At 40.1% G+C, this 15906-nt stretch overlaps 1 protein-coding gene across 24 annotated transcripts in view; it reads left to right on the plus strand.

The window, feature by feature from the left end:
• The window catches only part of LCP1 (lymphocyte cytosolic protein 1), an 86182-nt gene that overhangs the window by 30593 nt on the left and 39683 nt on the right, over positions 1-15906 (plus strand). Inside the window, exon 1 of one of the 24 annotated variants that reach the window (XM_034936702.3) lies at positions 12732-12838. The exons of the other annotated variants lie outside the window; for them this stretch is intronic. The gene's annotated coding sequence lies outside the window, so the exon portion shown is untranslated. Of the gene's footprint in view, positions 1-12731; positions 12839-15906 lie in introns of those variants that run through there. 24 annotated transcript variants of the gene reach the window in all.

A 15906-nucleotide genomic window follows, 5' to 3' on the forward strand; every position in this document is an offset into this window, starting at 1 on the left:
TAAGCTTTTACTTAATTACCACTATCACATAACACTAAGAACCATTGACAAATGATAACTATAAAAGCCATTCAGACTGGAAATGCGAACATTAATCAGGATGTTTATCAAAACCGAACTTTTCTTTTACACAGCAACTTGTTTTCTAAAATTACTCTGTCAGAACTATCAGTAAGCAAATAAAGGTGGCTTATCCACACACATCTTGATTTTGAATTTACATACATTTGTCATAAGTTTGGTTTCTATTAAGTATAATTGTTTAAAGAATGTCTGTGTAGACAAATTTGAATAGAATGAATCATTTACCTATAAAAGTGAATTTCTGGAAACTGCAAAATGTGACCACCAATGTTACTTTGCACATCTCACCTGAATAGTTTCAAACAAGCAAAAATGTGAAACTGAGAGAAGAGGGACTTGAACCCCGTAAAAGAACAGACTAAAAATATGTTGTGTCTTATTTTAAGTAAAACTATTAATGAGAATAAAATAAATTCGAATGTGAAGGAATGTCAGTATTTTTCTTATATTTACGAAGGAATAAAAAAGAACTATGCGAAAGTTAATTCAAAATATAAAGGTCCCCTGTTTAAAGTTAAGTTTACATTGCTAAAGCATCAACCCCATATGTTACAAAGATATTCCTCTTCATTCTGGCTCACCCCCAGGAACATCAGGGGAAAAATCTTCTAGGTCTTGCCCTTTGAACCAGCACTGCTGTGGTGGGATGGAGTTGTGCCTAGGAGGACATTTCCTTAGCAATCCCAGAGACCCTTTTCTTTGTAGCATTTAAATTTTTGTCTCTTTTGTAAATTATGCCTTGAAACAATTGGTAATTTGGGAAACAATTTCAGTGCTTTAACTTCATTTATAATTCTATCTCTGAACCCTTTGGGGAAGGGAAGACCAACAAGTAAAGTCTCATTTACTTGTTGTTAAAGTACCATTTAACTTGGAGAGGACAGGAAATTAATAATAGCACTCAATAATTATGAGCACGTAGTGTAAGCAGCTACTCTTTATGCATTACCTCTTTTAATCCTCTCAGCTACCTTTAGAGATAAGGAATGGGCTAGATAATTGAAGGAACCGGCCATAGGTCACTGGGCAGTTGGGGTGGGGGACAGTAGATGGCCAGGATTTCAGGCTCCTACTGACTGTGTGTGTTACAGATCCTCCCTTCCAGGCCAGCATATTTTTCTCAGAGGTAGGTGATTATAGACTTTTATTACTGAAGCTAGCTAACAAGATCTTGGCACTCACAGTTTTAAGAGAGAATAAAAGAGAGAGAGAGCAAGAGAAAGGAGAGAGAGAGAGAGAGAAGAAAAACTTTGTAATAAATTTACAAACATTTTTATTTTTATAAATAAGAGATACCATTGCAGGTTTTATATAATAATGGGCTGAAGAACTATTTTTAAATTAATGCATAATTTTACTAAAGAATTGTGTGCCTTTACAAACTTGCCTCGACCCACTTCCCCAATCTTATTTCTTGTCACTTCCTTCTGTTCAACCTCCCACTACCCCATCCCCTCCCCCGCCACTGCTAACCCACATTTTGGTGCACCAGACCACAAGCCACCAGAAAGTTCCATTCTCTTTCACCCTTTTTCACTGCAACTGTTTCTTTAATTGCATTCTTCTTTATTTTTAAAACTTCTGATCATTTTTCAAGGCGGACTTCAAGAAACATACCCTTTTGGAGGCCTTCCCATCTTCTCCCTGCCCCCACTAAATGTTTCTTTGGTGTGCATTTGCTCAATGCTTTGATCTTGGAGTAAGTATAACATTAATCACATTGTCTTAGTTTCAAGTACTTATTTGCTGACAGACCTGAGCTCCTTCTCCATCTTTCCTGGCACATGTAGATACTAATGGCATTTATTGAATTGAAAATTTGTCACAAGTATTTTTTTTCTCAGCTTCTTACATACGCATGAAAGACTTTGATTGTACTTATTAACTTAATATTTACTGAGTTTCCATTTATTGCTATGAATGAAGATGCAACAATAATATAATATTTTGCATTCTACCATGTTTCAGCTTTACCGAAGCCCTAGTCTCATTTTAGCTTCAAAGTATCATATAGACATTGACCTCAAGAAATTTAAAAAATTGTACAATGACTAACAAACAGGGAAAATTACAATCTCATTTTTTTAGTATAAATACATTGGTTGGGCCAAAACTTAGCTACCCTTGCCAAAACTATATACCCAATAATGAGCCTCTTTGATGACAAAGAACACAAGAGCAGTTGTTAACTTTTACTTAGTCACTTTGGATTATTCTCAGAAAATTCTCAAGTCAACTTCTCCTTGTTACCTAAAGAGTACAGGCCCTTCTGTGTATACAGGAGAGATGGCAAGCAACTTTTAAAATCAGCTTAGGTAAAATAAAATTAAGAAATCTGCTTATAAGGTTATACTTATGAAGAGTCAAACACTTATAAAATAAGATTATAAAGGCTTGGACTTTATGACTAATAGTAGATTTTATAGTAGAGTGACATTATTTCAGTTAATCTAATTTTCTTCCTAGTGTTTTTTATCTTCTAGTTTCCCAACTTACAGATATCAAATGAAATGTTACTATTTCATCTGTATATTGAACACTGCAGAAATAAACATTAGAATTAGGACACATCAAAATATAAAACTAATCAGTGTCCACAGATTTGAAGAGTTTCAAGTGTTCCTATTTTGCCAGATGGTAGTGCACTTCTTAAAAAAGTGTTAATGTTCTACAGTGTCTTCATTTTGAGGCTCTCGGAAGTCACCTCTTGATTAGATGTTGGTTTCCTAGGGATATCTCCCTACAGCTGCTGTGGCCGTGGTGTTCCCCAGATGGCATCTCCTTGTTGCTTTCCTCAGTTCCCTTCTGATCCAACTTCCTGCCTTATACTATTGACTGTTCCTGTTGTTTTGGTTTGTCAGTTTCAATGCTTACATCAGTCTACCCAGAAATTGCATAACTGCTCCATCTTGTAAGATATCGGTGGGGGATGGGGGGGAGTGGAAGGCGCTTCAATTAATCATCCTAATAATAACGCTAATACTTACATTGAATCAGGTGTTTTTCTAAGTGCTTTAACCCTATGAAAGCATTTAGTTGTCACACAGTCCTGTGAGGTAGTGTCTGGTGTCCTCTTCATATTTGAAGGCAAGTTCATTCATTCACGTATTTTATTTAATTTTCTACAATTGGATCAATTTTGTCTTAACTGTTGAATTTCAAGGCAACTTCCTGGAATAAACAGGTAGCAAACCATGGTGCTTATTTGTAACTAAGCCCTCAAGTTGAGCTCAAATAATCATAATACTCCCCCAAATAAATGCATCTATATGATAAGTGCTTTTATTAAACAGATTATTCTGTGTCATCATATCATCATCATCATCATTATCATCACCATCAGCAGCAGCAGCAGCAGCAGCAACAGCATCGGTAGTCAGCCCCTCTGTACACTTGACTGAGTAGAAGTTGGTTGTTAACAATTACAGGCCTCTGCATGGGTCACAAAACATGATCTCCACCCTCAAAAACTTTAAAAGGTTCTTAGTCTTTTGTTTGTTTGTTTGTTTGTTTTTTGAGACAGAGTTTCACTCTGTCGCCCAGGCTGGAGTGCAGTGGCGCGATCTTGGCTCACTGAAACCTCTGCCTCCTGGGTCACCCAGGCTGGAGTACAGCTGCGTGATCTCGGCTTACTGAAACCTCTGCCTCCTGGGTTCAAGCGATTCTCCTGCCTCAGCCTCCCGAGTAGCTGGGACTACAGGCGCCCACCACCACGCCCGGCTAATTTTTTGTATTTTTAGTAGAGACGGGTTTCACCGTGTTAGCCAGGACGGTCTCGATCTCCTGACCTCGTGATCCGCCTGCCTCGGCCTCCCAAAGTGCTGGGATTACAGGCGTGAGCCACCGTGCCCAGCCTTTAAAGTTTAGAATAATTTTAGTCAAGTGGCATTCACATTTTCTAGTCTGTTGTGACTGATAGACATGAATAGATTAAACATTCTACTTTTTATACCCAAGTACACATATCTATGATTGTATAGTAATGGCCAAATATAAGTGTCCTAAAAACTGAGAAAGAATGAAACATTGCTTTAAATGTTAGTGGAAGAAGAGAAGTAAAAGTGATCCACTTACTGGGTTTAAGTAAGTTTTGCTCAACTTCAGAGCCATGGCTGTGTCAGCCCCACTTGCAAGTACAAGGAGCCTGTTTCTCAAAGATGGTCAGTTGTTCTTTCTGGCGGAAGGAAAAGCTATGTTAAATTGGGGAACTAGCAAACCCACAGTTCTGTGGTTGCAGCATTGATTCTTATTTCAGCATCAGTTACATGGACAGAAGGGAGGGTCTCCGTCCCTCTCTCTCTCTCTCTCTCACACACACACACACACACATACACACACAAATAAACACACATACACAGAAACACACACACACACTCACTCACACACTCCTTCTTGACTGGATAAGCTAAAGTGAAAAAGAGATTATGTTCTCCATAGCAGAAAAGCTGACACCAAATTCAGCAAGCAGATTAATTATGCATGTGAATTGCAATCTCCCAGATAATTTGCTTTCCTTCTTTTTCTGGTTGCACTTTCTAGAGGGAAGTGAATTAATGGAACAATTACCTTGTATTTAAATAATACCCTGCATTTTGTTTCCTCAGTCTGGTAGTAGTCACTAAAATTTATCCAAGCTATGTATCCAAATGTGTGAAGTAAAAGGATACACAAATGTTATTTGTATAAAATTTGCATATTTTCCCTATTCAGCATTCCTTAGGCAAAGTTTAAAATTAGAAGTGGATCTTTATTAACCTCAGGTGCAACTTTTTTTTCCATAAAAACCTTTTATAATAATTCATGAGATTATAATAGATGTGAGTGCATTCAATATAGCTTCCATCCTGAAAATGTTTTTTAAGTTTTTATTTATTTTTAAATTGACATATAATGGTATATATTTATGGGGTACCTAGTAATGTTTCAATACATACAATGTCTAGTGATGAGATCAGGGTAATCAGCATATCCATCATCTCAAACATTTTTTATTTCTTGTGCTGGAAACATTCAATCGCCTCTCTTCTAGCTATTTTAAAACTATGTACTGTTAACTATAGTCATCCTATAGTGCTATAGAACATGAGAGCTTATTCCTCCTGTCTAGCTATAATTTTGTATCTAAACAAATCTCTCCTATCCTCCACCTTCCCCCTACCCTTCCCAGCCTCTAGTAATCTCAGGTGTAACATTTAAAAAGTAGATCCTTTGTACCTCCTTGACATCATCTGCTCATATCACCCTCACCAGAAAGGCCAGCTTGAACAAAGAAGAGTGGGATATAAATTCTTTATAGAGAAAGCTAGGTAATAGGTGCAAAGTGGGAGTAAGGAAAAAAGAGAAGATCATGCCTGCAGTTTTGCACTGTTGAGCACTCTTTCCTCATCTTAAAAATGCGAACTGAACTTCCCCCACTGTTTCTAATGCTTTATAAACAGTTTTAAAGTTTCCCCTTTGAAAATATGGAATATGGTAGGCACCTTGGAAAACTTTGGATTTTTTCCTTTTCTTGCTGTCATTCATGTTGGGACTGTTCCTCAAAATATCATGAATTCTGTTTCTTTTCTGTGACCACTGAGAATGACAGTTGTGATACTTCATCTACCTGGTGATATTCACACAGTTTTTCTCCTCCCTCCGTACCCACCCTACTGTTCACTGCACGCAGTTCTTCCTCCAGTATCATATCTCCAGTACCAGTTCTTTAAAGCTGAGTGTCTGCAGCTCCCAGGCACAAAAGAGGCAAATGTGGTATAAAGAAAGGGGAGCAAAGGTAGAGACAGATTTGGATTTATATTCTGGGCTCTTGGTAAATGTGGAGGCTGAGCAAGTCTCTGGAGCCTCTGAAGTTCAGTTTCCTCCTCTATAAAATCAGGCAAGTGCTATCTACTTGCTAGGTGTGATGTGGGTTATTTTCCCCTTCCATTTTCCCATGTTGTCGTCTATGTAGATATGGAGCATATCTACTCCACCCAGCATCACCACTGACTTACTGAGCCCCTAATATTTACTAGGCATCATGCCAAACGCTTGAAAGATAATTACTCTTTTATTTTCATACATAGCTAGGTAAAGTTGTTATTAATTATATCCTTATTCCAGATGACCAAGCTGAGGTTCAGGGAGGGTTAAGTGACTTGTCTGGGGTCACAGAACCAGTAACTGGCAGAGTCAAGATTCACACCTTTCCTCTCTCTCATTTTATGTTGGCAGTTTCTTAAAAGTATAATCCATGTCTATTTAAACTGTTTTGTATCTTCTAACATGATCCACTAGTTGCTTCCTGATAATATGTCTATATACTTTTTTGTGTTTCCATGATTATTGAATGATTATTTGTAATTCCACATTTTCTTTCTTTTTTCTTTTTCTTTTTTTGAAGACGGAGTTTTCGCTCTTGTTGCCCAGGCACAATCTTAGCTCACTGCAACCTCCGCCTACTGGGTTCAAGAGATTCTCCTGCCTCAGCCTCCTGAGTAGCTGGGATTACAGGCACACACCACCACGCTCAGCTAATGTTTTTGTATTTTTAGTAGAGACAGGGTTTCACCACGTTGGCCAGGCTGGTCTCGAACTCCTGACCTCAGGCGATCCCCCTACTTCGGCCTCCCAAAGTGCTGGGATTACAGGCGTGAGTCACTGCACCCGGCCTATAATTCCACATGTTCTATCAGGAAGAGATCCCAAGTCTCCTTTTGTTAGGTCGGCTGGTATACCAAACATATTTGAGAAATAAATATAAATGCTTGAGGATTTTATGGTGGGAAGTCTTTAAAATAATAGCTGTGAAGATATTAGATTAGGCTATTTAGGCACTTAAAATTTTGATAAAAGAAATGTTATACATATTCCATTGTACGTTGGTATTGGTAAATATTTACCAACTAAACTGTAACTTTCAAAAAAAAATGAAGATAAAGAGAGCCCATCAAATTAATACAAATTTCCTGTCTCAATTTATCTGTAACTTCTCCTTTTGTTTTTTTCTGCAAATAAGCTTGTCATTAGAGATTCTAAAATCCAAGAAGCCTATTGAGAATGAGATCACATTGTTACAAATAAATAGAAGTTTCTGTTATCATTGCTTGTATACAAATGTCTGCTGTACATTGTCTCACTGTTTTTCAGCTCAGACTACAATGGTGAAAATGCCTGGAGAATTAGAGAGTGGAGAGGAGATAGAGTGTAGTGCAGGATAACAGAATCAGTTCTGAGCATTGGTGCATCTGACAGGGAGGAGATGTTGCCCAGTGGTCCTCATCACAGATGCCCAGAGATCTCTTTTCTTTTCATGACTCATAGTGTATGTGGTTGGGCTTTTCTTAAGATTGCTGTACATTTTCCCACTCTGGCCACACTTCCTCAACTGCTAGAAGGTACTTTCCACTGTCAGTACTCAGGCAAGGCAAAGCCCGGAGCCCCTTCACCACTCAGGATGAGCTAATACCAGTGCTGTTGGCTTTGGGTTGGTATCAGGTACCAGTTCTGCAATACCTGACTTCAAGGACTCCGAATAAGAAATGTGGTACCAAAGCCAAAATAAGCCAGACTGAGAACATTAAAACATAGAACATGGATGTGAGATCTAGATTTACACCCACACAAAACACATAGTATACACACAACTAATCTTTGCTTTTAAGTTGCGACTTGACAATATTTCCTACAGTTTATACTAGAAATTGGGATTTGTTCTCCAAGATAATTTTGCAAAAGTTCTAGTTCTTTTACATTTTAACTTCCTCTGTTCCTTCCCTCTTCCTTCTTTCTTTCCTCCCTCCCTTCCTCTCTTCCTCCCTTCAGTCACCAGGCATGGTTGTATATATTTTAAACACTCTGTCTCACCTAATCCTAATGCTGCCCTGTGAAATGAACGGTGTGGTTGCATTATTAGCACCCCTTCTTTAAAGATGAAGAAACTGAGGCTCGGAAAATTTAAGTAACACATTCAAATACACACAGCAAAAAATAGTTGAGTCAGAAAATTCAGCATTTCACCATACCATGTCACTGCCTAGTTGATTCATTTTAAAAACAATATATGATTATCCTAATTTCATAAAGGAAGCGAGGAACATTAGCTTTTGTTTGGAATGCCTTTACATGGGTGTATCCCTGTATCCTAGATCCACACATCTAAGAAGTAAAGCACATTTCACAGACCGTGCATCTCAAGGGTTTTTTAAATAAAACTTTAGGTTCTTAAAATGCCAACTGACTTGTGTTTTTCCCACGCATTGCTTAGACCAAACTAAGACTCCAGAGGTTCCACTTACTTCTCTTTTTGGACCAGTCACTGACTTACTTGGAGACTTTGGGGAGTGACTTCACCCTCCAGGGCCCCTATTTTCCCATTCTAACATGTTCAGTTCCCTCCTGTCTTTGCAGTATTTTCTAAATGGGAGACAATGACATAAGGAGAAAGCTATGCACACACAAACAAACCAAAATGGTTTCCGGGCAGAATTATTTTGTTGTTTGTATTCACATTACCTGTGGTGAGTGGAGTATAGCCTGCATCACCGAGGTTTTGCCTGTAGAAACAAGAGCTAGTGAGAACGAGGAGCACGCTGACACCACCTCACCAACCTCTCATCCTGGAGGTCTCCTCCTGCATCCCTGCCTGTAGCCACACCCAACCTGCCACAGCTTCCTCTGTGTGCTTTTGCTTTGCACTTTGTAGAGCTATTTTCTCTTTCTTTTCTTTCTTCCTTTTTTTTAATGTAATGGAGCCTTGCTCTGTGGCCCAGACTGGAGTGCAATGGCGTGATCTCAGCTCACTGCAACCTCTGCCTCCCGTGTTCAAGTGATTCTCCTGCCTCAGCCTCATGAGTAGCTGGGATTACAGGCACCCATCACCATGCCTGGCTAATTTTTGTATTTTTAGTAGAGATGGGTTTTCACCATGTTGGCCAGGCTGGTTTTGAACTCCTGACCTCAGGTGATCCACCCATCTTAGCCTCCCAAAGTACAGGGATTACAGGCGTGAGCCACCGTGCCTCGCCCTGCAGAGCTATTTTCTCTGCCTGAAATGCCCTTTTCTATTTTGTCTGTTTGGAAAACTGCTGGTTTCCTAAGACTTAGCTCAGTGGGCAACATCACCTTCTCTGGAAAACCTTCTCTTGCCTTCCTAGGCAGAGTTAAATACAGTTGTTCGATGGTATCCACAGGGCACTGGTTCCAGTAACCCCCTCGGTACTAAAATCCATACATACTCAAGTCCTGCAGTCAGCCCTGTGGTACCTGCATGTACGAAAAGTTGGCCCTTGGTCGCCCTGAGTTTCGCATTCTGTGAATACTTGTATTTTCCATCCACATTTGGTTGCAGATGCTGAACCTGAGGACAATGAGGGCTGACTGTATTGAAGAAAATTGCGTATAATTGGACGCACACCATTCAAACCTGTGTTGTTCATAGGTCCACTGCCCTTCATTCTCTGTGCTCCTGTAGCTCCATGCAAATAATATCTTTAAAATATTCATATTAGTGTAGTCTTGCATTTGCGTGACTATTTTGTTTACTGGACTGTGTGCCCCTCAGGAGCAAGGATTCTCTGCTGTTCATCTTGGTATCTTTAGTGCCTAGGACAAGGTATGTGCTTTATTAAATGTGAGTGAATGACTGAGGTGTGGAGGCCACGGGCAAAGAGGACCCTTTTCTCCACCAGTGGCAGGGGGGACACAGGCAGAAAAGATCAAGCCTGGTTGTGTTCTTGCTCTTCTTAATACTTCCTTTAAAGATGTTGAGAAACCAAAGACACATTTAGAACTTCCCTAAAGAGCCTAGGAAGGGCCCAGTCCTAAGTAAAATCTTGCAGAAATATGTGTTTCCCTAATTAACATGAGGTCAGAGCTTTGACCTTCAAGGGCAACCCCAAAGGATGGCAGGGAAACTCGAGATACAGGAATCCCATAGCCAGAAATGATAGGAAAGGCAGGAGGCCACTCCAGTTTACAGCTGTGTGACCCTGGGCCAGTTATTTAAACCTCAGTTCCCTCATCTATAAAGTGGGAATCATAGTAATACCCTATAGGATTGTGGTGAGAATTAAATGTGAATGCATGTAAAACATTTAGCACTGAGTTAACCACTCATTAATGTTAACGGCTATTATTACTGACCAACTGGTCTTTTCATCTGTTCTTTAGCTATTTGCCCTTTCTCTGACTCCAAATAGATAGGCTTTCTATAGAGAGAGCACGGACTCTCTGATGAATGAAGAAAAAAAATTGACTGACCTTTAAGCAATCTCCTACTCCTCTGTTGAAATCTAGGTCAAATGTCACTTCCTCTAGGGGGCCGCCTTTGGCTCTCCAGGGGAGAGCTATTTTTTCCCTCTTCCTGTGGATCTAAAAAGTTTCGCTGTATTCTAGTTACTGTGTCTCTCTCCCCTACTCAACAGGCCAAAGCCACGTCTGTGTGTTCTCAGCATCTAACACAGGACCTGGCATATAGTAGGTGTTTGGCAGATGTCTATCGAAGGAAGAAATTTACAAATGTATGAATTTTTTTAGTGACAGACATTTAGAATTACTGGGGGATGAATAGCATTGTTCAGATAGTGAGACGCAAATTACATGCAGGTAAATGCTAGCACCTATATTTCCAGCTTGCTCCTTGGTACACCGCATATGTGCATCCCAGGTGGGTTTGCCCCTCATTCAGTCACTGCTCTGTCTCCAGGGTTCCTTTCCCTCCCACCTCAGCAGCACTCAGCTTACAAGCAGGCCCTACAGAGTTGGATAGAGACCCACTGCCAAGCATTACCGGCAGCCAGCAGGTTTTACAGCAACAGTGCCAAGAAGCCCAGCCTCAGGATCTGCAATCTCAGACAGAAACGCTTTTGCGGCTGGCAAGGTAGGGCTAGGCAGCAGGCACAGGTGCCATTTCACAGACTACCTCGGGCCAGCAGCTGCCCTTTAGACACCAAATTAACTCACCAAAGTTGTCTTTCCAGCAAAGTGGTTTAATGTGAATTTGAAGCATTTAGTAGCCTTGTTTTGGGTGTCTGTACCTTTCAGTGGATGGGATTGTCTAAGTATGTACACAAGAATATTATTGTTAAACTCCTCAAAGAAGGTGATAGGGGACTTTTCAAGTCCTGTATACCATTAGGTTATGGATTGTTTTGTTCATGTACACAGCTCATTTACTGAGCACCTCACATGTGCCAGACACTAATCTGCTAGGAGAGATGAATGGAAACAGGGACCACACTACAGAGATCTGGACCAAAGCTCAGAGGAGGAAGGGCTCACTGATTCTCCCCAGCCTCCAGAACAGGATGCCTGAAACCATGATGATTGTTGCGATAAGTCTGAGGGTGTCATTTTATTATTGATCTATGAATTTGGCTGTCTTGTCTTTTGAACATTTCATCTCATGGTGAGTTGTTTTAATTGGGTTTGCTCTTTGGTTGCTAAGGAAATTTGGAGGGCCTTAGTGCAAGGTCAAGAATCAATGTACAACAAGGTGTAGTGGTGCACGCCTGTAGTCCTAGCTACTTGGGAGGCTGAGGCAGGAGGGTGGCTTGAGTCCAGGAGTTCTGGGCTGTAGTGTGCCATGTCAATTGGGTGTCAGCACTAAGTTTGGCATCAATATGGGAGCAGGGGACCACTAGGTTGTTTAAGGAGGAGTGGGTGCACTGGCTCACACCAGAAATGGAGCAGGTCAAAACTCCTGTGCTGATCAGTAGTGGGATCACACCTGTGAAGAGCCACTGCACTCCTGCCTAGGCAACATAGTGAGATCTGTCTCTTTAAGGAAAAAAAATAGAATAAATGTATAGAGACAAATGCAGGGGGTAAGAATCATCGTGACCTAGAAGATGCCAGTGTACACAATATTTGTATGTGATTTGGCACATGTTAATTGCAGCCTAAACCTGAACAGTGCCTTTGCCATACCTAGAAAAATTCCCCTTCATGTACAAGAAACATACATGAAATTATATTCGTAAGACATTTGAAATCTTGGGGGATTGTTCTTACTATATGTGAAGAAGGTCTTAATTAAAGAGAAGAGTCCTATCTTAGGGTTTAAAACTTATTAAAGAGGAAAGAAGAGAAATAAGGAGGCCTGGACTCTGGTCCCAGCCACACCTCCAATAAGCTCTGTGATGTTAGGCATGTCCTTTAACTTGGATGTCATTTCATGCCTCTGTGACAGGGGAGTGGCCAGATAGATCATCTCTAAGATCCCTCCACCTCTACATTCTATGACTGCTATTCTTACTACATTCATTCTATAAGGAAGTTGGCATAGACCCAGAAGATAGCAAAGAAAACTATGAAAGATTTGGAGAATAAGCCCTAAAAAAGCAGGTTACAAGAATATAAAGAGACCAAGGCATGTGATGGAATCTTTATGAATTGAACAGCTCCTGTTATTTCCTCTGAGAATAGCCCAAGAGAGACCTTCAATCGTATCAGAAAAGATTTAGGTTACAAAGTAGGGATATGAGACACCAGAGAGGTTGTAGGATTTCCTTATTTGGATATTTTTAACAAAATAGTAGATGACTCTCTTTCTGGGACAGTTTGAGTACCGTCTTGCCTAGAAACTAGGAGTGAACTGGATCAACGTGTCTTAAGCTGTGTGTGGTAACATCCCATAAAACAGGTCTCACGTGCTGCTCTGGGAACTTCCCTGATCTGTGCGGGGGCAGTCCAGCAGCTAGGCAGCTGAGCAGAGCGCATCTGCCTGGGGCCAGTGAGGAGAATGCATCTAGACAGAGCTTTTCGTGCTGCTGAGGTAAGAGCAGGAACACAGCCCCCCAGCCCCCAGGAGCGAGGCTGGGCTGGGAGCTGCCTACTCCCTCACTTGCTCCATTTCACAGGAGGCACCTCCGAGCCAAAGCTACAGCTGCTGATGGCGCCAGCAGCTATTTCTCAGCTCATTTGCAATACTTTCTAATCTAGCTCTAATTTGTATGTATACTTGTCAGCTACTGCATAGAATTTTGGAACTTTTAACATAGAACGGACTCCGCTTCTCAATTTACGAATGAGAAAACTGAGTCCCATAGAGGCAAGATGGAGCCTGAGGTTACACAGCCTAGGTCTCCTGACTGCCAAGCTTGGCACTTCCTTCTATTTCCTGCCAGTTATTTCCATTTTGATTTCTTTGGAGATGTTCAAGTATATTAATTATCTCAATATCTTAATTGCCTGGGCTGCTTTAGGTATTTTATATTTTTATTTTTTTGATAAGCCTCTGTGCTAATTTCTTACACTTATCTAGTTTTATTTTTCCCTAAGAGCCTTGTGTTTAACCTTTTCACTTGTTCGTTTTTGATCATCAGAACTCTTTTCATTGCATTAACTATTTCACAGTAAATTAGCTGTAATCCATGTGCTGCATTTGAAACTTGATATTTAACTGTGGGCTTCATGCCTGAAGCCCCTCACCAACCCCCTAGCAGCCAGGGCAGTACTTTGCATACAGACACATATATGGAGTGAAAGAATGAATGAATGGCATTTGATATCAAGGTAATAGTGCAATCATGGTTAAACAGCTAGCCCATAATATTCAATTTATTGACAAGATGCATTTGGGGTACTCTGAGCTTTCAGTAGGGGAAAGTCTGGATCTTAAATTGCTTCTGGTAGAATGTGGGCTAAAGGGTAGCTATAGAATTTAAAGATGTTAGTATCAGGAGCATCACTGTCTAAAGCTCAGGGAAGGAGAGAGATGCTAAGGCACAGAAAGGCCTCCCCAAGCCCCAGCCTGGAGTATCCCCTTTTCTTGCAGGAGGCTTGTTCTTGTGTCACACCCTTAATGGGATTGGGCAACTTGGTAGAAAACAGACGTATCAGGAATATACTAAGGGAGAGAAGGCAGGAATGAGAACTCCTTAGCTGGTGACAGAGCCAGGCTCTGTAAGATGTGCTACACAGCTTCAGAAGCCCCTCAGTGTAGTGGTCAAACCAGAGGTACCCAGAGCAATATGAGGTTGATGAAGTTTGGAGTAATCTGGATTGCTAGCTTCCCATAAGTGTTTATGTGGCCTGAGATAATAGTGTCAGAGGAGAGCCGTTGAGTCTCTCCTCCTGAATAGCCTTCCCCCTACCTTCCACCCTGTGGCATTTACATCAGAGCCTGCAGAGAGAAGAATTCTGTAGGCTTTGAGAGAATCCATGTATCTGCAGGACAATCTGGAGGAGATTCTGACTTGACAAAAAGATTCATCAGAGTCCCTTTAACTGGCCATCTGTTTTTAAGGCCATTTATAATTATTTGGTTTCTTAAAAACAAAGTCATTTTAAAATTATATTTTCTGAATCATCCTTTATGTAAAAGTTAGGCATATCTGTATCCATAGAGATATGATATCCCAAGAATATATAGTAAATTCCATATATTTGCAAAGTAAGATCTCCTACAGTGGTCTACTTTATAAAATGAAGGGGACAGGATTAAGTAAAAGCAATGTTTTTTCCTTAAATAGATTAATCTTGATGGCTTTTAAAAAATGTATGGGTATTTTATTTTGCTTCATAGTCCCACATATTTTATTTTTCGTTTCTTTAGTTGTCATAGTCTAATGCTAAAGCTTACAATATTAATGTTATTCTAGATGATGTGTTCTTTTGGATTACTGATTGTTCTTGAGATGTTTGGAAGTTGTATAATTTCCCCTCTGGAAATGTACTGAAATTTATTGAGGCAGAGCTAGGAACTTGAGTCCTGAGTGTCCGGTTTGACTTTAACTACTGAATCAAGTTGCAGGAAAAGTGGGGCACATTCAAAAGAGTCCCTTGGCGAGGTGATACCAGGTCACAGATGCCTCCCTGATCCTGGCAGGTTATATGATTCAGCATCAGTATATTGAATCAAAATACTGACTAGCCCAGCACTACCATCTTTCAGAAATGATTCCACCCCTTGAGCATCTCTCTCTAGACAGGTCACCTTTTCTAGCCTTTCTGCTTTTAATTATCAGTTATGAAACTCCCCAGAGAAAATTCCATTTACATTTTTACATTTACTTTAGAGGATATTTTTTCTTCTGTAAATTCTGCAGCACTGTGTTCAAGAGTAAACTCCCACAAATTGTTTCTATATTCAGACTTTAGAGAACTTAAGTTCAGGTACTTTTATGATAACTCATCCTCAGAAATTCCCTTCGCTACTGACTTGGGAAATACCAGCACCCTTTAAGCAGAAACTCAAAACTCACTGATTTAAGAAATGAACAGGCTTTGTGGCTTTTGCAGTTTGAGGTGGGGCTTTTTTTTTTCTTAAGGTTTTAAAAATAATATAATTTTAAAAAATGAACAACCAATGCTTTTTTTTTTGGCCAACGTCTTGAGATTCTACAACTATTGATTTAATAAATTTAAGTGCTCTCACATGCACTCACACAAAAAACTGGCAGCCCAGACGTGACCTTGATGAATGAGTTGTCTTTTTATAATAGATTTTTGATTTGGGCAGTAATTCAGAAGGGGAGTTCCCAGATTGACCACGGATTTGCAGAAGACCTGAAAATGGTTTGTGGCAGGGCATATTTAGATGATGTAGTCATTAAAAAGGGCCACACTCAATGCAGGAGCAGTCGGGCAGAGCTGAAGAAACCACTCACTTATACCTTGGAAGATACATGCTTTCTTTAGCCCCTCCTTTTAAGCTCCAGATGCCTCAGCATGCCCATTACTGCAGCAATGTCCCTATAGTTTGCTGCCTATATGGTGCCAGTAATTTGCAAACTAAAGCCATAGCTAACTAATCTTACTTATATTACTTATTAATCTTATAGTATTATCATAACCCATATTTTCAAATATGCATGAATTAAAATGGGTGCATTTTTTTTT

Source organism: Pan paniscus, chromosome 14 (assembly GCF_029289425.2).
Source record: "Pan paniscus chromosome 14, NHGRI_mPanPan1-v2.0_pri, whole genome shotgun sequence".
Classification (NCBI taxonomy): domain Eukaryota; kingdom Metazoa; phylum Chordata; class Mammalia; order Primates; family Hominidae; genus Pan; species Pan paniscus.